This window comes from Bos indicus x Bos taurus, chromosome 14, assembly GCF_003369695.1.
Source record: "Bos indicus x Bos taurus breed Angus x Brahman F1 hybrid chromosome 14, Bos_hybrid_MaternalHap_v2.0, whole genome shotgun sequence".
Taxonomy (NCBI): domain Eukaryota; kingdom Metazoa; phylum Chordata; class Mammalia; order Artiodactyla; family Bovidae; genus Bos; species Bos indicus x Bos taurus.
In genome coordinates this window covers 28790539-28813755 of record NC_040089.1, presented here as the reverse complement: position 1 = coordinate 28813755, position 23217 = coordinate 28790539, and the positions used below count along the sequence as shown (strand labels likewise).

The window sequence follows — 23217 nt, the reverse complement described above, 5'->3', positions numbered from 1 at the left end:
AATTGCATCCAAGTACTGCATTTAGGACTCTTTTGTTGACCATGATGGCTACTCCATTTCTTCTGAGGGATTCCTGCCTGCAGTAGTAGATATAATGGTCATCTGAGTTAAATTCCCCCATTCCAGTCCATTTTAGTTCACTGATTCCTAGAATGTCGACGTTCACTCTTGCCATCTCCTGTTTGACCACTTTCAATTTGCCTTGATTCATGGACCTGACATTCCAGGTTCCTATGCAATATTGCTCTTTACAGCATCAGACCTTGCTTCTATCACCAGTCACACCCACAGCTGGGTATTGTTTTTGCTTTGGCTCCATCTCTTCATTCTTTCTGGAGTTATTTCTCCACTGATCTCCAGTAGCATTTTGGGCACCTACTGACCTGGGGAGTTCCTCTTTCAGTATCCTATCATTTTGCCTTTTCGTACTGTTCATGGGGTTCTCAAGCCAAGAATACTGAAGTGGTTTGCCATTCCCTTCTCCAGTGGACCACATTCTGTCAGATCTCTCCACCATGACCCGCCCATTTTGGGTTGCCCCACGGGCATGGCTTAGTTTCATTGAAATAGACAAGGCTGTGGTCCTAGTGTGACTAGATTGACTAGTTTTCTGTGAGTATGGTTTCAGTGTGTCTACCCTCTGATGCCCTCTTGCAACACCTACCGTCTTACTTGGGTTTCTCTTACCTTGGGCGTTGGGGTATCTCTTCAGGGCTACTCCAGCAAAGCGTAGCCACTGCTCCTTACCTTGGACGAGGGGTATCTCCTCACGGCCTCCCTTCCTGACCTTCAACGTGGGACAGCTCCTCTAGGCCCTCCTACGTCAGTGTAGCCGCGATCCTTGGACGCGGGGTTGGTCGTCCCGGCCGCCGCCCCTGGCCTCCAGCGTGGGGGCGTGGGGTAGCTCCTCTTGGCCGCCATCCCTGACCTCAGATGCGGGATAACTCCTCTAACCGCCTCCCCTGACCTCCGACGTGGGGTAGTTCCTCTAGGCCACCCCCCCTGACCTCGGACGCAGGGTAGCTCCTCTCCGCCGTTCCTGCGCCGTCGCAGCCAGGCACTCTCTTCAGCGGCCCCTGACCTCGGATGTGGGATAACTCCTCTTGGCCGCCGCCCTTGCGGCATGGGGTCCTCCCGGCTTCTGCCCCTGACCTCAGACGTGGGGTAGCTCCTCTCGGCCGCGCTTAGTGCGCCAGTCGCAGCCGCCAGGAAAGCTAAAGGACGGCTAAACTGGATCCTTATACCACTTCTCAAAACCAAGATAAATCCCAGGTATGTCAGAGACTGATATATACAATATAAAGTCAAATAGACAAGAATAAATTCATAAACATTTTGTAATCCAGGGGTTAAATGTATTATTTTTAAACATAATAAAATATTTAGACAGTATAAAGAAAATGATTTACAACTTCCTTATAGAAAAATATCATGAAGAGAAAATTTTTTAAAAGATGACATATTTGTTGACCAAGGCTCAAATATTTGAAAAACTGGCAAAAACACGAGTGAATAATTCACAGACATGAAAAACAAATGAATAATAAATCTTTAAAAAATATTCTCAATGTAAATGTGAATTAAATCTACAGAGCAGTTCTATCACCATCCAAATAGGCAAAGGTTTATGAGATAAATATCTTCTAATATTAATGTTATTAGAAAAAATAGATATTAACATGTACTAGTATTTGAAGTATATAGATTATTAACACATTTTGGGGGTCAGGGACTTCCCAGGTGGCTCAATGTTAAAGAATCTGCCTGACAATGCAGGAGACACAGGAGATGTGGGTTCAATCCCTAGGTCAGACAGATTCCCTGGAGGAAGAAATTGTAGTCTGCTCCAGTATTCTTGCCTGGATAGTCCCATGGACAGATGAGCCTGGCAGGCTACAGTCCATGGGGTCACAAAGAATGGGACATGACTGAACAACTGAGCATGCATGCATCTATAGCAATGACTATTAAAGTGCAAACATCAATCAATCTATTCCACAAAAGACCTGGCCAGTCAGTTCAGTTCAGTCCAGTCGCTCAGTCATGTCCAACTCTTTGTGACCCCATGGACTGCAGCACTCCAGGCCTCCCTTTCCATCACCAACTCCCGGAGTTTACTCAAACTCATGTCAAATGAGTTGGTGATGCCATCCAACCATCTCATCCTCTGTCGACCCCTTCTCCCCCTGCCTTCAATCTTTCCCAGCATTAGGGTCTTTTCAAATGAGTCAGTTCTTCATATCAGGGCCACCCAAGACAGATGGGTCATGGTGTAGAGTTCTGACAAAACACGGTCCACTGGAGAAGGGAATGGCAAACCACTATAGTATTCTTGCCTGGAGAACCCCATGAACAGTATGAAAAGGTGAAAAGATAGGACACTGAGAGATGAACAGTATGAAAAGACCTAGCCACTGCTCTTTAAAACTATCAAGGTGATGGGAAACGAGTGAGAAATAGTCATAGATGAGAAGAAACAGGAAACCTGATGACTAATTGCAATTGGTATCCTGGAGAAGACTCTGGAACAACACAATACATTAATGGAAACATCTTACTGAAATCTGGAGTTTGGTGAACTGTAATGTATCAAGATTGCTTTTTTACTTTTGACAACTAAAAAGTTTTATTATATGACCATGCTAATATAAGATGGCAATTTTAAAGCAAACTGGGTGAGGGACTTACTATCTTGCAGCTTTTCTGTAAATCAAAAATAATTCCAAAATTAAAAGTTTATTTAAAAATTTGTTTAACCAGTAATTTCATTTCTAAGAATGTATCCTATAGAAATACTGCAGCAAGCATTAAAAATGTGTATAAGGATATTCACCACACATTAATTACAAATTGGAAAAAACAAATGTAGAAAAGAAGATTAAATAATTGAGCCTGTAGCTATAAAGTAGAATATTAAACATTCATTAGAATGTGCTCTAAACTTAAAACTGTGGCGAAAAACATGTCTATGATATATTGTTAAAAGGAAAAAAGCAAGATGCTATATACAGACACAGAATGAGAGATAGAAATAGACACATATTTATGGTTAAAACATACATATATACAACAGAAGGAGTCTGAAAAAAAATACATATAATTGGTTTTTGAGAGAGAGGAAAGTGGAGGATTCTGACTTCCCAGGTTTTTCAAAATTTCCCCCTTGAACATTATTAACTTGGTTAGTACAATTGATATGTTTCTTTTAAAATTTTGTATTGTAATGGGGGAAAAAGTGGACATAAGTATTAGAAAATTAGGAAATGTCCAGCTTTGCCATTGGTTATTTATATGACCTCAGGTACATGTCTTCATTTATCTGGTCCTACATTTCCCCAGATAACAGGAGGAAGTGGAATTCAGTCATCTCTTGATGTCTTTCTCAGACCTTAAAATTCTACTGGTCAATTGTCTTGAAGACTGGGTGATCCTGACATTCTAACATCTATGTACAAATTGGTATTTTTGGTCTTAGAGCATCTCTATTTTGTTCTTGTTGTTTAGTTGCTAAGTCATATCTGATTCTTTTACAACCCCATAGACTGTAGCCAGCCAGGCTCCTCTGTCCTTGGGACTTCCCAGGCAAGAATACTGGAGTGGGTTGTGATTTCCTTCTCCAGGGGATCTTCCCATCTCAGGGATGGAACCCGAGTCTCCTGCATTGCTGGCAGTTTCTTTCCCACTAAGCCACCAGGGAAGCCCAAATCTCCATGAAGAAGTAATAAATATTATCTTTCAGTTGGTGGAGGAGGCGGTATGGGCTATATTAACTCAAGGAGTTTTTAAAGCAACTGGAGATTCATGTCCAATTCATAATGAACGCAACTGGTTGTGGTTCATTACCTAATGGTAACATTAGGTTACCTAGAACATTCCTCTTTTGGAAAATGGTTTTGACTAGATCACTGGACACCATCAGTCTGAGAGACTATATATACTCTCAGGGTTTAATGGACATTTCAAAGGCACCATGATTCAAGCTTTCTTTAAACTCTTTTTATATACTTTAATGAGTTGTTCCTAGTCAACCTTGGGCACACTCATTACTAAGGAGGAATCACACACATTCTTTCCATTCCTAATAATTATATATATTTTCTAAAATCTATTCAGTTATTGTAGGCAGTGTAGGTTTATCAATTACCTCTCCAAGCTGTCCATTATCTATTTTGAGAGTATAATTTGTTTCCCGCATAGAGTATGTGTTAACAGCGTGATGCGTTTTACATTTGTAATTAATTTTGAACTGACAAAGAAGGTAGGGAAAATTCTCCCATAAATAAAAGTAATGAATGCAAGTATTTAAACAAAAGGTCCTAGTAATTTCCAGAGACTAAAAAGGGAAAAAAGAAAAAACTCAACCTTCTCTTTTAAACGAAAAATAAGATATCCTTTGTTCCTTCTTCACAACACTCCAGAGATTTTGAAATTCTAATACTAAAAAGGATAATAAATGACAGGTAGGCACAGTACATTGAATCTGTGATCAAGAAATTGTTTACTTCTCAATAAAATTAATAAGATCATTTTTCCTGTACATGACTAATTGGCTTGTTCATGCAAAGTTGTATCAAAAAATCATTTTTCTAGACATAAATTCTGCCCCATGATGAAACTAAATATTTTGCTACTCTTAGCACTTTTTAAAATGATAGAGAGCTTGAAATTAAATTACACTAAATGCCTTTATATTTATTCGGCATTAAACCTTATTTTCCTTACTGTCATCCTGCCAGCGTGATATCATCAGAGTTAAAGAGGGATGCTAATGCTATTTATATTACACTGCACTGTCCTCTAATTGACCTTGTTTGTGCAATGGAATGGCTGCTTTTCTCAAGCTGCCAGCCCTTTATTGCAGCATTTTGACCATGCACTAGTGGCTCTTTGTGCTGCTGCTGAGTTCAAGAATCAATACTGCATTCCCCACAGCCAATAAAGGCAGCTGACAGCATGAATTAACTGAGTGTGGCCAGTTGCATGGGGGACCATTGTCTTTAAGGAAAATCTGGACGTGATTACCAGTCTCCATCTCCAAGTGAAGGTTTTAATGCAAAGTGCGAGGTTGCTGTAATTTAATTTTGGCCTGCTGCTCTGACACACTCCCCTTTGCCACTGCTTCATGGAATCCAAGCTATAAATGGCTGCAAACCAAAACACATACAGAGACAAAGGCAAATACTCACAGTCACAGGACAGCAGCGGTTTCACCTGGCTTGGCCATTCTTTGCTGATAGCATCCTTGTAACCACTTCTATTTCTTCAGCCCAGTCTATCTGCTAAAGTACTAAGTCAAGCCAAAGTTAAAAATTAAACTTGTTACAGCCTCTATTTCTAAATGAAATTTTCCTATGTGGCAAGGTGGGAAAATCTGCATGAACAACTCATTGTTTTCAAATAGATTTGTCAAAATTACAGAAAAATTTATCTGTACTTCCTCATCCTCCACCCACAGCAAGGGGATTTCTATTTCTAGTCCACTGACCTATTTTCCCCTACAACAAAATCAAATAGATTATTCCAGTTCTTATCTTCTCCTTAGTATTTACTATTAGCACTTCCTCCTTCGCCAAACATTCTCACCTTTTGGAATCTGTTTCCCTCTGTCTTGATGTTCTGCTTATTTTACCCTTCTTCTCTTCTCTTACTTGAAGATGGTCCCTCTATGTACAATCTCATCCTTTTTCATTCCTATAATCCCTTTTCATCTCCTTGTGTTGACTCACAAGTATCAACTTTCGTTTTCATCTCCAACCCCGTCCTCTTAACAATTCTGGTTGTCCCATCAGTATTTTGAACTCCTCGGATCTCAAACTTAGAGCATCATCTCCTGTTGGGTTTTCCAGTTCAGTAAGTGACCACCAGTTTCACATGCAAGAACTTGGACCTTTCCTTTGAATCCTCTCTGTCTTTCACTTTTCACAATCAATCCATTTTCAAGTCCTCCTAACCTATCCTTTATTTTTGCAAAGTAGCCATTCCCTCATCTCCATCATTTCCAAGGCTACCACACTAATTGGGCTCTCCTTCAAGGTCTTCCTTATCGACTCCCTGAACGTGTTCCCTTCATTGAAATATCTACCCTGAAATTAACCTTATCTTTCTAAAAACGTCGAATAGGTTCACACTATTTTTCTGTTAAAACATTTCAAAGATGCTACACTAAGACTTTACATCTTCAGTTTCAAGTTTTATGGTGTGTTGTCTTTTGCCCCTTCCCAGTGACACAGATTTTGGTCCCATAACTACTAACTCAATGGTTTAAATACAAGGACACGGACCATGGCAGAGACTTAGTTTACAATCAGAACAGAGGAATAACACCTATTAGATACGTGACTGCAATCATTAAGCTCCAAAGCTGCAGTGACTGCCTAACCTTCCACAAGTATGTTAGACAAAGGGAAAATCCACAGAATTACAAAGGGAGATTTGTGTAAGCCTTTAAAAGCGGAAATGACATGTCATTTCTTGCTTTATCAAAAGACCTATATTTCTGAGAGAACTTTGGTATTGAAAACATCATTTCTGTTTATAACAGGCAATGCTCTTGGTTGAAATTAATTCAAGCAGAGTTATTCAAGGGACAGTGTATTATATACAAACCATTTAACTTGAGCTTTAAAACGATTTTTCATGTCTGAGAATTATCAGAAAGATACCGGTTTGGATCAACACTTTCCACAAACTGGAATAAACCTGTGATTTTTAAAGGCTTTTATTTTAAATGCAAACATGAATAAGATTCTTAAAGGCCCAGCTTCAGATCTCTTCCTACTCAGAAATTCTGTTGCTATTCAGTTTTTTCAGGAGACTTTTATTTTACTTCCATTGTCCCCAAACATCCTACCTATTAAAAAAACAAATTAAAGTCTGTAATTCTTAGATTCCCACTTTCAGAAAGGTTGAAATAAAGTTGGTAATGCGACAGCTACTTAAGCTGCCTCATTCTCCCCAGAATATGTAACTATAAAATAAGAAATAGGTGTGTTCAGCTTCAAGTCAGAACATGATGATCCTTCTAGAATATATGAAGAAAAGGTATTTTCTGCTTTCCTATCCTTCCTACCACCAGCTCTTTCATCTCTCATATGAGGTACTTCCCTGGCCTGAGAAACTTCAAGCATTTATGGCTTGGTGACTCAACACCATTTGAGGGTTCTGCTGAGAGTGCAAAAAAGGCAAATGAAAGCCAAGCACACACAATTCTCTATCCTCCACATGGAGGACAGAGAGTTAGAGCATGGAGGGAGGCTCGGGCTGCCTCTGTAAAGACTGAGATGCTGCTGCTTGTATTACCTGGTGAGATACTGTGCAAAAGTGGCAGGGGTATTTTGTGACACACAGGTGCATTCACTTTGCTGTTGAAAGAAGAGGCGACTGAGTCCAAGAAGCCCAGGCAGGAGTCGTCAGGTTCACATCTCTAACTCACCTTCCTTTATTCTGTCAGGAACCTCTTGGCATCGAAGCCTGGCTACTTGCAAGAAAGCAAGTGGATGCAAAAAATGAGAGAATGTTGCACCCCCTTTTTACTTGGGAAGGTATATTTGTGTAACTGTTCTCAAGAATTCAAAGTGACCAGTTAAACCCATGAGTATCTTTGCTCCTGATTTATTTTACCTAAAATTATTCTTCTAAAAAAAAATAAATAAAAATAAAATGATTCTTCTGAGTAGCAAGATGATTTTTACAAAGTTCCCTTTCATTGAAGGCAACATCCTCTGGATTAGATCTACCTAAAATATGTATTTGATAGGATTCGGCGTACTTTACACCTTCCTGAAATAACCTTACACTTTTAATGACTTTTATGGTTGCCCGGCCTTTTGACCTCACAGAAGAGTAACAGCAGTCCAGTTCCTTGAAGCAGTGCAAGTCTGGGTGGAGTGGGGGGAGCTGAGAGCCATTCATCAAAGTCCTCATTGTGGGCCCGACTGCAGGAATCGCTGTACATCAAGACCTGAAAATATATAGGCTTCTTCTCTCTCCTTGGTAGTGTGCAAAAGCCATGTTTATTTGTTAATCCATTCTCCATCCCCTTCCCCTCACCCCAAAAGTACTGTCTCTGTTTATAAGAAAATTCTGCTTTTTGTTTTCCGATCCAAGGCTCTGAGTGAATTATCTGGTCAAAGCACAAGGCCAGGCAGCCCTCTGGGCTTTCTGGATGATAAACGAGAAGGCTCTATGGCCTCAGCTGGGAAGTCTGCAGCCAGCATTGAAATAATCAAAAGTGACCCCTATGCAATCATAGCCAGTGTGACAGTGAAGAGGGGACACCAGGAAGCAGGTGGTCCAGACGACAGAGGATCAATACTCCCGGAGAGGGGGTAAAATAGATTCCAAATGGAAAATAAACTCGTCGAGAATACGTCTACAAAGACAAGAGAAAAGGAGGAAAAATAAGCCAAACCTGCAGGAAACAACACAACAAGGAGAAAGTGAGGGCATGTGGGGTTGGGGGGAGTGGTTCACAGTTGATGTGAAGATAAAAACTGACTACATGAGAGTCAATAGGAATTTGCTTCCTCGGCAAAGAAAGGCGGCAGTGCAAGCATTCAGGAACTTGAGTTGTCATGTCATAAGAGCGAGGATCTTCTCTAGTCTAGTTTAACCTGCTTAAAAAAAAAATCATCATTGGTACAAAGTGTTGACTGCCTCAAAAACTTGGTTTTGTTTAGTGAGGCTTAGTTTTCAAGAAGGAAATGGGGACAACCCATATTGCATTTCTTTTGAAAATATATTTCAGTGAAAAAGAAGATGGAGAGAGGTAAACCTAATTTGCATCATTTAGTTCAAAAGAAACGTTGCTTTGATGCCACTGTGTATATTTGCAGTGCTTCCTTGCTCTCCTGGGAGCCCATGTGTATTAACATTCCATTCTTCTTTTTTCATTATTACTATCACATATATTAAAAACACAATGGGTGTGGGCCCACACACTTACACACACACACACACACACACACACACACACACACAGAGTATTAGCTTATAAAACCATCACAGCAACCTGCAGTCTGAGAACTTTCTCCTGAATTCAATGCCAAGCAGCATAAATAAAACTAAAGACTCTGACAAATGTTCATAAAATGTCATTAGGTTCAAAGACAACATTGGAATTTCATGATTCCGTGTTCCTCTCGCGAGTCGCAGTGAATTCGTGTTTCCAGGGAGTCACACTATTCTGTAGTCAGGCCTGGAGAATGTTTCAAATCTCATTCAAATGGTGGAACATTGCATTCTCTACGGCATCATCTTGATTTCTTCCTTTTCTTTTTTTTGTAACAGAAACTGGAGATGTGTTGCTGCGAGCATGCTGGGAAGGGAGTGGGACATTTAGCTTCCCAATTGCCTGCGGATGCACGACTTACTGCGTCAAACGCTACGGCAAACCTACATGGAAATCAGAAGTCAAGAACTGTGATCTTCTTACAGGAACAGCTTTAAAAACCTCCAGTTATTCCTGCAATGCAGCAGATGCTCGGGCTGCTGCCCAGCTCCGGCTGGCTCTCAACACTGCTGACGCCAAACCTGAGATGCTGCAAGGAACCAGCATCATGTTTACACAGCGCTGCTAGGGTGCCTGAGATGCCCTCCTTGGCATGCCCTTCAAGCACTTCTTTCCTTCCCGCATCCCCATGTGGCTTGAAATGGTCTTGCTTCCCTGTGTCTCTGGACTCACTCTGCCTGGATAGTGAGCTCCATGAGGGCAAGTCTGTGTGTAATAACCCAGGTATCATCTCTAGCACCCATCTCACAGCAAGCACAGACTGACCCACGGTAGGAAGTCTGTGACCACTTGCTGGATGAATACATGGAATTAAATAACCTTGAAGGAGCCTCCTAAGATGAGTCACTTCCTAAATCTGGCACGTGGGTCTGTGTTCCTAAAGGAAGACACAGAACTCAGAACAGCTGACCTCCCTTCTGCCTAGAAGGGTAGAAAAGCCAATCGAGCCCCTGATGCCGAGGACCCATCTGGACCAGCACTGGGTAGCATATAACTGGGGCTCTATTCAGAAATACAGGCTGAGCCCTTGGACCAGCTCACTCAAAAGGAAGGAAGGTTTTCACGAATTGGCTGGTGGGCTCAGTCTCTGTTCTCAACACAGCCCTCAGTTACACGCTTCCCAACTAGAATTCCTGTGCTCCCTGAGGATGAATCTCAGCAGTGGTCTGAGCTACTTGCGTGTCTGGAACTCAACTAGGAAGTAGGACGTGGCTTCCAAAGTCAAAACCTGGGTCAAGTTTTGACCCTATCATTTTCATTTTGGGTGAGTCGTAAACAGTAGAGATGGTACCTGGATGATTACAGCCCCAGCTCCAAGTTTATTGCAGCCCTAACCTCCATGCCTGAGACACAAGACCTGCGGAGATGCTGAGCCCCTCCTGCCACTGTCTTTTCCCTGACTGCCCGGCTCTGCTGGCCCAGTCGCCCTGCTGCAATGTGACAACGTGTGATCCATGGCTGTCGGCACTCAGGCAGGCAAGCTTTCGCTGGAGCCCACAGAGCAGCTGTACTCAAAGAAGAGCCCACATTTTATTAAGTCTTTCCCTCAGTAAGATCACAATCATCTCTACCCAGTCCCATCATCTGGGAAGTGAAGACTACAGGGAGCCTTAGAGAAGAAAGAGGCTGAAATAATTCTTATAGCTGAAATGTGGCTGGGATGGGAAGGGTTACTCTGTCTGCCAACGAAACATGCCATATGCTCTTCTGTAAGCACAAGTGACTGAATTTATTCTTTATCTGAAAGATAGTTAAAATGAGTTGTCAAACACTTTCGGTGCAGTACCATATTCAAGACTCTTTTATTTTTTGTTTCAAACAGCTCTTTGCATAATTAGGACATTCTTAAATACATTAAAAAGACCTCTAGTCTATTTACCTATCTAATAATTTTCAAATTTAACTGTCAGGAGCGAATCAGGGAAGATCTAATATAGAAATGCTTTCTGTGTTATTAACCATGCATTTACTCTCCAGCCCTTCTAGATGAGTATTTTAGTCTGGGGGCAAGTAGATAATGCTAGCAATGCATAAACATACCCCACAATGCATAAACATACATGCTCATACACACATATGTGCACATGTATGCTTGCACACACAGAGTCATCTTTCTAAGGATTCCTGCAAACTCATTTTTATGCCACAGGCAGGATATACCCAAGTGAGAATTAAAGTCCTTTGTGGAAATGGAAACCCATTCCATTATTCTTGCCTGGAGAATCCCATGGACAGAGGAGCCTGTCTGGTTATAGTTCATAGGGTTGCAAAGAGTCAGACATAACTGAAGCGACTTAGCACATAGATTAATAAGGAGTTAAATGAAAAGAATCAGAATGTCTCTCTTTCTCAGACCCAGCCTCTCTTTGTTCATCATATCTAGGTTTTAAATGACCCCCCACTTCCCAACTTCCCAATGGAGAAGGCAATGGCACCCCACTCCAGTACTCTTGCCTGGAAAATCCCATGGATGGAGGGGCCTGGTAGGCTGCAGTCCATGGGGTCGCGAAGAGTCAGACATGACTGAACGACTTGACTTTCACTTTTCACTTTCATGCATTGAAGAAGGAAATGGCAACCCACTCCAGTGTTCTTGCCTGGAGAATCCTAGGGATGGGGGAGCCTGGTGGGCTGCCGTCTATGGGGTGGCACAGAGTCGGACACGACTGAAGCGACTTGGCAGCAGCAGCAGCAGCCACTTCCCAAAGGCTTAATCTCATTCTGTGAACCACCTGCAAAGTCCTCACCTTGGGGACCCAAAGACTTTGTGGAAAGTATCAAATATATTTTATAAGGAAAACTCTGTTTTACTCATCTGAAGGTACCAAACATAGAAAAAGAGTGCTTTTCAGTGTCGTTTTAATGTGTGAACCGAGGGATCATTGACTTAGCCAAGTGAGGGAGCTTTCCTGACGTGACCTACCTGCAGGCTGGAGGTTTGCTTAAACCCATTCACATGCTGCTATATCCAAATGGGTAACTTGGGAAATTTTTTTCTGTTCCTTAGTGTATCAAACTCCATCCTGATTCCTGAAAAAAAAAAAAAATTCTAAGAAGAAATTGAGGGAAATATCTGCTTATCTCTCCTGTTGAAAAAAGAACAAGAAAGTAACCTAAATGTCCATCCACAGAGGAATGGATAAAGAAGATGTGATACATATATCCAATGGAATATTACTCAGACATTAAAAAGAACAAGCTAATGTTATTTGCAGCAACATGGTTGGACCTAAGCCTGTCATACTGAATGAAGTAGTCAGACAGATAAAGAGAAATATTGGATGATGTCCCTTATATATGGAATCTAAAAAAAGGTGACAGAAATGAACTTACTTCCAAAACAGAAAGAGACTCACAGACTTAGAAAACGAACTCATGGTTGCCAGGGTGAGGGGACCCGGAGTTTGGAACGGTCATGTACACACTGCTGTATTTAAAATGGATAATGAATAAGAATCTATTATACAGACAGACTCTTCTCAATGTTATGCGACAGCCTGGATGGGAGGGGTGTTTGGAGGAGAATGGATACATGTATACCTATTGTGGAGTCTCCTTGCTGTTTACCTGAAACTATTACAGGGTTGTTAATCAGACACACCCCAATACAAAATAAAATGTTAAAAAGAAAAAAGCTGGGGATATACAAAGGCAAAAAAAAAAAAGAACAGTAAAGGACAGCATGAGCCAGGAACTGGCAAATTGAAAATGTGGTTTTAGAAAAAGTTATTCACAATCTAAGTGAAAAAATTCATCCCAGGTGAAATCTGTTCTTTAAAGAAGAGGATGATTTCACTGATGCTCTGAATGCAAATGGTATGAAGATATTCAGGCACTTGATCTAGCCACCTGGATGGGCTTTTGGATTCTGTAAAATTCAATTTTCTTTAGTCTTAAAACATCATTTCTTTTCTTTATCTAGATATGTAAAGGGAAAGAGATACAAACAAACAAAAATAAAATTACTAAAAGAGACAAATTATTCCCTAAGCAATAACGATTGTGAAAAGCAGTCTTTTGTAGCCACAAACTTGTTTCTCTAAGTGAAAAACAAAAACAAGTTGAGGACATTTTTCCCTTGAAAGCTATGAAATGATTCTCATGAGTATCAAAATGATTATGTATCCTCAGAAATATCAAATAATTCATAGGAAAGACTGGAACTACTAACCTATTGTAATGATACCTTAAAAAGTGAAAGAGAAAACAGAGACAATTTTTCTAAAAATGTCAGTGTAAGAAAAGAAGGAGACTTAAAATGATCTGTCAATCTTAGAGAAAGATTTTTGAAATAATTTAGCAACCCTGATCTCTAGAGTTTTGCCTTTTTATGCTAAATGTATCTATTTTCATTTAATCTTCTTTTTTCCTAAGGTTTAAGATAAATCTTCTGATATGAAACTACTGAATTAGACAAATGACATTTGTTTGACTAATGTCTCTCATGAGCAAGGACTCTATGACCTCTAAATGCTTCTGTCAGGTGTCACTAAAGCTGCATTTAAATTTAGGCCAGAATCAAGACAATACTGGATGAAGGCTTGATTTTGCTATGCTTTTTCTATTCACAGATAATTAGTGTGAAATACTTTTTCACATATATATGAGATGAGAGAAGAGACTGTGTCAACTCAGAGCACATTTTATTTCAAAAATAAAATGGAATAAATTTAAAATAAATTCCGCAAGATTTGTATGTAACTTTCACTCAATTTGGCATATGTTTACTCCGATTTATGTACCATATTTGTATTATTATGTGACCCATATTAAACCAGTTTAGACTGTTGTTGAGGAAGGTTGAGCAGATCATTTATATTACCACAAATATCCTTAATGTGATATTTTTAATCACTAGCTAATTTAAACAGTAATAACTAAGATTGTAGTTATAATTATGTAGTTAGAATCTTTCCTTTAACTGTTAGGGATATATTTAGCTTTAGGTAATAAACTACTAAACTATACTATCTTAACAAAGTAAATGTTGGCTTTCTCCCCATAAAAAAGCAAAGTCAAGCTGTTTCTGATGTGAGTTGGACAGCTCCAGGACGTCAAGTCAGACATGGGTTTTTCCTTACAGTCACAAGATGGCTGCACAGCTCCAGGCATTATATCTGTATTCAAAGCAGGAAAAGAGGTGAAAACTGGTGTCAACCATGTCTGTGCTATACAAAAGTGGAAAATCCTCTGCATAAATAATCTTAGCAGATTTCTTTTTAGAATCCATTGGCCAGAACTGGCCACCCTTATGCCCTGAGACCAGGAAAGCAAGGAAAATGATTGTCATGACTGGCTTTGGCTACTTACAATCTATATCAATTACAGGGTGGCAAGGCACATAAACATTCTAAACAAATGCAGGCTTCTGTTCGAGAGGAAAAAGAAAATTTGATGTAAGGTAGGCAATAACATTGTCTGTCCTGCATCCATAAATAGAAATTGATGGTTTGCCGAAATATGCAACCTGGCATGCGTGCTTGTCTTCAAACTCCAGTGTGTGTCCAGCTGACAACAGTTGAGCACATCATCTTGGTATGCAAAGACGCACACTTCCTACTGATTTCCATGGCCTTTTTGATATCGATCATCAGAACTGATGTTATACGACAGCAGAACTTAAGCAAAGTTAAGTTAAAACAAAATATTTTTCTTTTCCTACTGTCATTTGAAAAGGGCCTATAAATGTCTTCAGACTCCATCTTCTCTACATTTACTCTCCAAGTCAATAAGAAGCAGGCGGTTTGGTTTGTTGTAAGATACCCAGACCATCCTAAGTGTTACTGAGAGAGTTGACAGAGCTTAATGGGAAGTTCCTATAGCTTTCTCTGATGGCTCAGTGGGTAAAGAATCTGCCTGCAATGCAGGAGATATAGGAGATGCATGTTCAATCCCTCTGTCTGGAAGATTCCCCTGGAGGAGGAAATGGCAACACACTTCAGTATTCTTGACTTGGAAATCCCACAGACAGAGGAGCCTGGTGGGCTACAGTCCATGGGGTCACAGAGAGTCGGACATGAGCATTTAAATATGTAAATATATAAAGGGAAATTCACAGACACCGGGAAGATACAGAGCCAAACTCGCATCCAAGTTTCTTCTACTTGCTGCCAGATCTTTGGCAAGTTATTTATCCTCTTTCTACTTTATTTTTCTCATCTGGATATGGGTGTAACCTTTCCTAACTGATGAGCAGCCCAAGGGCAGGACGGATCACATAGACCAACGTTCAGGACACCTTCTACTGTGCCTCCGTCTCATCCCCTTAAAAGCATAGCCTTTCCTGGAGACCAGCAGAGGGGAACGAACGTCCCACTGAAGATTTCAGGATTGGTTTCAAATCTCACCCTTCAGTCTGCAGAGAAAAAGCTTTCATTTCCTAGATTACAAACAGTCTTTCATTTTGCTGCAATACTAAATGGATTCAAATCCTTCCAAGTTTAAATCCGTAGTCCTAGGAAGTGGAAACACGGCTTGATGATTTATGGGAGTTGGAGTTGGCATCTTCTGAAAACAGAGATCCTAGACACTGGGGACGGGGGAGAGGAACAGTGACCTTGTGAGAGAAGGTGAGGAGTTTCTGAAGCTGTCGTCAAGGCTTCCTTTCCTGCAGACTTCAGTTCTCATCAAAGTAACTGATCTCTCCTCTAACCTCTTTACTTTTCTGAGTTTATTTTATATCCAACCTAGCTGATCAGTTTTATGATGATGTAACAGATCCAACCAGTCCATTCTAAAGGAGATCAGCCCTGGGTGTTCTTTGGAAGGAATGATGCTAAAGCTGAAACTCCAGTACTTTGGCCACCTCATGCGAAGAGTTGACTCATTGGAAAAGTCTCTGATGCTGGGAGGGATTGGAGGCAGGAGGAGAAGGGGATGACAGAGGATGAGATGGCTGGATGGCATCATGGACTCAATGGACGTGAGTTTGAGTGAACTCTGGGAGTTGGTGATGGACGGGGAGGCCTGGCGTGCTGTAGTTCATGGGGTTGCAAAGAGTCGGACACGACTGAGCAACTGAACTGAACTGAACTGAACTGAATATGTTATCTACTTTCTCAACTGTAAAAACAGGATAATAATCATCTCTTTTTCAATGGCATTACATGGGGATTAACTGAGATAATGTAGGTAGAGTGCCTAGCCCAGTGCTTGACTCATTTCTGGTACTTCAAATCTTCACCAAGTGTGTGTGTGTTTTGACTATTCATCAGGACCTGACAAAGTAATTGTCATCATTCTTTGAATAATTGGGGTTTTTTTATACATTTCCAGCTTCCCCCATTTTATTCACTGTAGTCTTTTGGAAATCTTCCCAAGGGATGTTATGTACTAACTGATGCTCTGCCTACACAAAATAAACATTTCCAAACCATTACATTTATATTAAAAATCTTTTTTTTCATCTAGCTGCAAAATTTTGTCTACAGCACAGACTGTAAAAGTGAAATCAGTGGGGAACAGGCTCTATGTGACTCTGGTCTAGAAATAGTTCCTAAAAACAGCAAAAGCCACTTTTCTAAAGGTAAATTTTGATGGAGAGACTTGCAGGGTAGAAGTGATTCTCATATTAAAAAACTAACACCCTGCCTGCACCAATAATTCCTTTCCAAACCGTCATTCTGTGATGGGTAGATGCAGCCTTAATGGCAACTAAACACTGTGTTTGAGGGATTGTTTTTGAAAATTGGTATGAATCTCATTTATGTAGAACTAGAAAGAGTGGCTATGCCACTTGTAAAGCATTAGAACAATATGCAGATCATAAATAAAATAAAAAGGCACATGGAGTGTTTTAGAACTTAATTGATTATGCTGATCTGGGGATTTCTTCTTTCCTGTTCCCCAGACTATGTAAATAATAAAGTTTTAATTGCTATCAGCACCGATTCAGGGCTTCCCAGGTGGAGCTAAAGGTAAAGAACTCACCTGCCTCTGCAGAAGACTTAAGAGACATGGGTTCGATCCCTGGGTTGGGAAGATCCCCTGGAGGAGGGCAAGGCAACCCACTCCAGTACCTTTGCCTGGAGAATCCCATAGACAGAGGAGTCTGGTGGGCTACAGTTCATGGGGTCGCAAAGAGTCAGACACAATTGAAGCAACTTAGCTCGCACACAAGCAACAATTTAGAGTCCTTGGCAAAAATATTTGCAAGCAAATAATAAATGATTCAAGTCTATAAATAAAATAAGAATATGCTTAAATAAGCATGATAGACTGTACACATAAATGAACACACAGGGGGCTTCCCTGCAGGAGAATGGAAGAGCCCCCACTTTTTAACATTGCCATTTTTCTGTAGCAAGGGAAAAGGCAGCGTTAGCAAACAAAAATTGCTCTCCACTTTGCCAACAAGCTAAACAGAATGAAATTTCAATGAAAATGACTGGAAAATGTACATGATTGATGCTAAATTTGCAAAAATTTCAAAGATATGGGTACAGTTTGTCACAAAAATGATGTTGAAATCTTTTTGTTTTGTCAGAAAAATTATGCAAAGCAAAAAAAAAAAAAATTGCCAATTTTCCTCCTCCAGCTCTTGTCCTTGCCTATTGTAGAATCTGTAGGCTTTCTGAAGAAAAGAGACAGGAATATTTTTGCTTTTTACATCTTTTCTTTTGCTAATCACTAAGAATCTGTGGCAGCCATGTTTCCGTAGGAGCTTTCATGGAGATAATGGGCCTGTATCTCTCCCTCCCAGCATCAGAGGAGGACCTGAGGCAGAGCCCTACATGAAAGCCCTTTGCAGACTTCACAATGCCCCCAAAATGTTCATTTTCTTTGTTAGCTCAATGTTACTTAGATACGTTTAAATACTGTTTGTGGGAAAGAAGATTCTAAACTCAGAATCAAAGGGAAATTAGATAGCCTTAAAAGTAAGGGTGGACGATAAGAAAAAAACAAAACATGCTTTTACAAAGATTTATAGATCTGCCTTAGATTCAGTGCTTATCTTTTATAACAACAGCAACTCACTTTTTTCTTTTTTCCCCCAAAGATCAGAGGAATACAGTCTTGTCCAAGTCTTCTCTGAAAACCCAGCCCTTAAAACATTGGAGGTCTATGGAAGATCTATAAATACACATTCAATGAATAAGTGAGTGAATATTCACTGATGAACAGGTACAGGTCTAAAGTTTTGTGTGTGTGTGTGTGTGTTAACTCACCAAAGTTTATTTAATCTTTACATTAAACATACAAAATAGGTTTAGTCCCCCATTTTTTATAAGAAAACTAAAAATTGGAAAGGTACTTGCTATATGCTTAGACTTGTAAGCATTTCACATAATTATATCATTTAACCTGCTTTACAGTCCTATGAGGTGAGTGCTATTATCCCCATTTAAAGTGAAGAAAACTGACATGAGATAAAGCAAAATTACTTCCCTAACAAATGGGGCCCCTCAGCAAGATTCCCATCCAGCTCTCTGCCCCCTGAGACCTCACACCCAATGTGAGTATTACTCTGCCTTCCCTCCTGAGGACACATGTCATGGATGTGATACCGACAGGATTTTGTATCTGACTCTGCTTGACTCCCAAATGTGATCTCTTTGCATCCCACTTCAGAAGACTATTTCAAAATTTGCCAAAACAGAACATTGGAGCCAAAAAAGAGTTGGAGGACTGGAAAAGTCTTCATAAGAATAATTGAGGTTGATAAGCCCTGTTTCAGGGTCGGTTTTGCTAAGGAGACATAGAGGAAGACAGCACTGATGCACTGATGTGAGGGAAGATGACCAGATCCAGAAGAGAGTCTGAAATCTATTACTAATGAGTGGGTGACACTGAATTGTTTAATGCAACTGATCTAAGACTCAGTTCCTTAAATGAGAGAATCAAGTAAAAGAGTGAAGCAAATGCTATGTGACTTGGATTTTATACCAAAATAAATACGACTATAAAGTTAGAAAATTCAACTGTTAGTGACAGTATGGCTTAATTCTTTTATAGGAACTACTGGCTGTAATTGAAAAGTAATAGACCAGGCCAGGTTTGGTGGAAAGGAGCATACGATGTTCAATCCTGCTTTATCTGAAAGCTCTTTTGAAAGTCAGAATCTTCAGCTGGATCATAGAGTCAGCTTATTTTTTAAAATTAAATACAGATTGCTCTAGAGTAAAGATCATTCAAAATCCAATCAATTTCTTTTCAAATCAGATACAAGGTATTTTTTAAAGAATGACTCATAACAATGAAAAGGACTTCAGAAATGCATCTAATTCAGCCCTGTGTATTTTAGCCCTATTTCCTCCAAATGTCTTTAAATGGTTCAACCATGACCTCTTCAATTAACTAGAGTCTACTGAATACTTATTGTGTAACAGTAATATTTATTGAATAATGCTCTGTGTCATGTACAGTGCTAAACTTAATTTACATTATCTCATTAAGTACACACAACAACCCTTATAAGGAGTGCTTTTATTATTACCATTTCATGAAGAAAGATGGGCACAACAAATGACAGAAATGGTATGGACCTAACAGAAGCAGAAGATATTAAGAAGAGGTGGCAAGAATACACAGAAGAACTATACAAAAAGGATCTTCACCAAAAAAAAGAAAAAAAGGATCTTCACAACCCAGATAATCATGATGGTGTGATCATTCACCTAGAGCCAGATATCCTGGATTGTGAAGTCAAATGGGCCTTAGGAAGCATCACTATGAACAAAGCTAGTGGAGGTTATGGAATTTCAGTTGAGCTATTTTAAATACTAAAAGATGATGCTGTGAAAGTCTGTACTCAACATGCCAGCAAATTTGGAAAACTCAGTAGTGGCCACAGGACTGGAAATGGTCAGTTTTCATTCCAATCCCAAAGAAAGGCAATGCCAAAGAGTGCTCAAACTACCACACAATTGCACTCATCTAACATGCTAGCAAAGTAATGCTCAAAATTCTTCAAGCCAGGCTTCAACAGTATGTGAACCATGAATTCCAGATGTTCACGCTGGATTTAGAAAAGGCAAAGGAACCAGAGATCAAATTGCCAACATCCGCTGGATCATCGAAAAAGCAAGAGAGTTCCAGAAAAGTCTACTTCTGCTTTATTGACTATGCCAAATACTTTGACTGTGTGGATCACAACAGACTGTGGAAAAGTCTGAAAGAGATGGAAATACCAGACCACCTGACCTGCCTCCTGAGAAATCTGTATGCAGGTCAGGAAGCAACAGTTAGAAACTGGACATGGAACAACAGACTGGTTCCAAATTGAGAAAGGAGTACATCAAGGCTGTATATTGTCACCATGCTTATTTAACTTATATGCAGAGTACATCTTGAAAAACGCTGGGCTGGATGAAGCACAAGCTGGAATCAAGATTGCCAGGAGAAATATCAATAACCTCAGACATGCAGATAACACCACCCTTATGGAAGAAAGTAAAGAAGAACTAAAGAGCCTCTTGATGAAAGTGAAAGAGGAGAGTGAAAAAGTTGGCTTAAAACTCAACATTCAGAAAACTAAGATCATGGCATCTGGTCCCATTACTTCATGGCAAATAGATGGAGAAGCAATGGAAAGAGTGACAGACTTTATTTTGGGGTGCTCCAAAATCACTGTAGATGGTTTCTGCAGCCATGAAATTAAAAGATGCTTACTCCTTGGAAGAAAAGTTATGACTAACCTAGACAGCATATAAAAAGCAGAGACATTACTTTGTCAACAAAGGTCCATCTAGTCAAAGCTATGGTTTTTTCAGTAGTTATACAGGAGACCTGGGTTCGATCCCTGGGTTGGGAAGATCCCATGCAGAAGGGAAAGGCTACCCACTCCTGTATTCTGGCATGGAGAATTCCACAGATACAGTCCATGAGGTTGCGAAGAGTCGGACACAACTGAGAGACTTTCGTTTTCACTTTCATATGTATGGATGTGAGGGTTGGACTATAAAGAAAGCTGAGCACCAAAGAATTGATGCTTTTGAACTATGGTGTTGGAGAAGACTCTTGAGAGTCCCTTGGACAGCAAAGAGATCCAACCAGTCCATCCTAAAAGAAATCAGTACTGAATATTCATTGGAAGGACTCATGCTGAAGCTGAAATTCCAGTACTTTGGCCACCTGATGCAAAGAACTGACTTACTTGAAAAGACCCTGATGTTGGGAAAGATTGAAGGTGGGAGAAGGGTTTGACAGAAAATGAGATGGTTTGATGACATCACCGACATGAGATGGACATGAGTTGGACATGGACATCAATGGACATGAGTTTGAATAAACTCCCGGAATTGGTGATGGACAGGGAGGCCTGGAGTGCTGCAGTCGATGAGGTCCCAAAGAGTCGGACATGACTGAGAGACTGAACTGAACTGAACTCATGGACAAAATGCCTGGAGTGTATAAGGAGGTTAAGGTATTATCCAAGACCAGAGAGGTCATAAGTGGTCAGACCAAGATTAGAACTGGGTGTCCATAAAATTAGAGTCCATGAAGCTAATCCTCAAGCCATAGAGAAACCTTTGTTGGTGGTATGGTAATTTGGAAAATTTTATTATCTGGAAATACATTCAATTTACAGAAAAATTAAAATAATAAGAGTAGCAGTAGCATACAAACAACATCATTAGACCCTGTACATGATTCACCTGTTAAAACTTTGCCCACTTGCTTTGTCATTTTGAGGATAGATAGATGATAGATAGATGGATAGCTAGATAAATAGATACTTAGATAGGTGAGGGGTAGATAACAGTTTAGCAAATTGATATTATGAAAGGAAAAATCAAAATTGAGTCAGTATTACTAAGAGAACTCTGTAAAACGAAGCCTGGGTGGAGCAGGGCATTACTGAAGGGAGACTTTGCATTTCTCACCTTCAGTGGAATCTGATCTTTTGACCACTTATGTCCTAATGAAGTCATCCAAAACATCTACCAGAAACTCAAGACACCTATCAGACTCTTCCCCTAAAATAACTCACTACATCCTACTTACTTATTGGACTCCTACCCTATAATAACTTGTGATTCCTAAAAGACAAATGTTTCCCAATTTGATTCAATCACAATTCTCAGGGCTTTTTATGTTCATAAGCCCCTAACTCTGTCTTCCCCAAGCACTTTTTTGCTTTTACTGTAATCTGTGTCTTTCAAATTGCAGTTGTTAAAGTGAAAGTGAAAGTCGCTCAGCGTGTTTGACTCTTTGCAACCCCATGGACTATACAGTCCATGGAATTCTCCAGGGCAGAATACTGGAGTGAGTAGCCTTTTCCTTCTCCAGGGGATCTTCCCAACCCAGGGATCAAACCCAGGTCTCCCATGTTGCAGGAGGATTCTTTACCAAGTGAGCCACAAGGGAAGCCCAAGAATACTGGAGTGGGTAGCCTATCCCTTCTCCAGTGGATCTTCCTGACCCAGGAATCAAACTGGGATCTCCTGCATTGCAGACAGATTCTTTACCAACTGAGCTAGATAGCAAATAAACTCCTACTTACAGCCTTGTGAATTGTGTTTTAGTTGACATTACCAAAGATCTATAGATTAATGCAGATAGATTAGGTAGGAAGGTAGGTTAGTAGATAGATAGATGGGTGGATAGATAAAAAGATAGATATTACTTTACTGATATAGATAGTGTTATGTATCTTTTTTCTGAATACTGAGAGAGTGAGCTGTATATTATCAGGGCCCATTACCTCTATATACTTCAATATATACTTTTAAGAATAAGATACTTTCTAATATAAATTATAGTTATCAATTTCCGTATAATTAGCACTGATAGGATACTTTTTTCTGATCCCCTGTCTGTCCTCTGATATTGTCAAAGGATCCAATAATGTCCTTCACAGCATTTTTCCCTTGAGTGCAAGATCCAGGCGAGGGTAGGTTAATGTGTCTTATTTTTGTGTCTCTTTTGCCTAATTTAAAGCATTCTACAAACTTTCTCTACTTGTTTTTGACATTGACAAGTTGAAAAAATAGCCCTTTTTCATATTGGGATATTTTTCATTGGAGGTTTGTCTGTTTCTTCACAACAAAGTTCAGCTAATACATTCCCGGATGGAATAATTCATAAGTGACAATGTGGCTTCCTCAAGTTATCACATCCTTTTGCCCTTCATTGGGAATGTTAAGTTGGATCAACCAGAGAAGGTTTGTCTGGTTACATTACAATTGTTGTTCAGTGGCTAAGTCATGTCCCACACTTTGTGACCCCATGAACTGCAGCACACCAGGCTTCCTTGTCCATGAGGG

At 40.0% G+C, this 23217-nt stretch overlaps 1 long non-coding RNA gene across 1 annotated transcript in view; it reads right to left on the bottom strand.

Moving 5' to 3' along the window:
* The window catches only part of LOC113904211, a 102062-nt gene that overhangs the window by 32856 nt on the left and 45989 nt on the right, over window positions 1-23217 (bottom strand). The window contains exon 2 of the long non-coding RNA XR_003514446.1: window positions 11934-12040. This is a non-coding gene — a long non-coding RNA (uncharacterized LOC113904211). The remainder of the gene's footprint in view (window positions 1-11933; window positions 12041-23217) is intronic.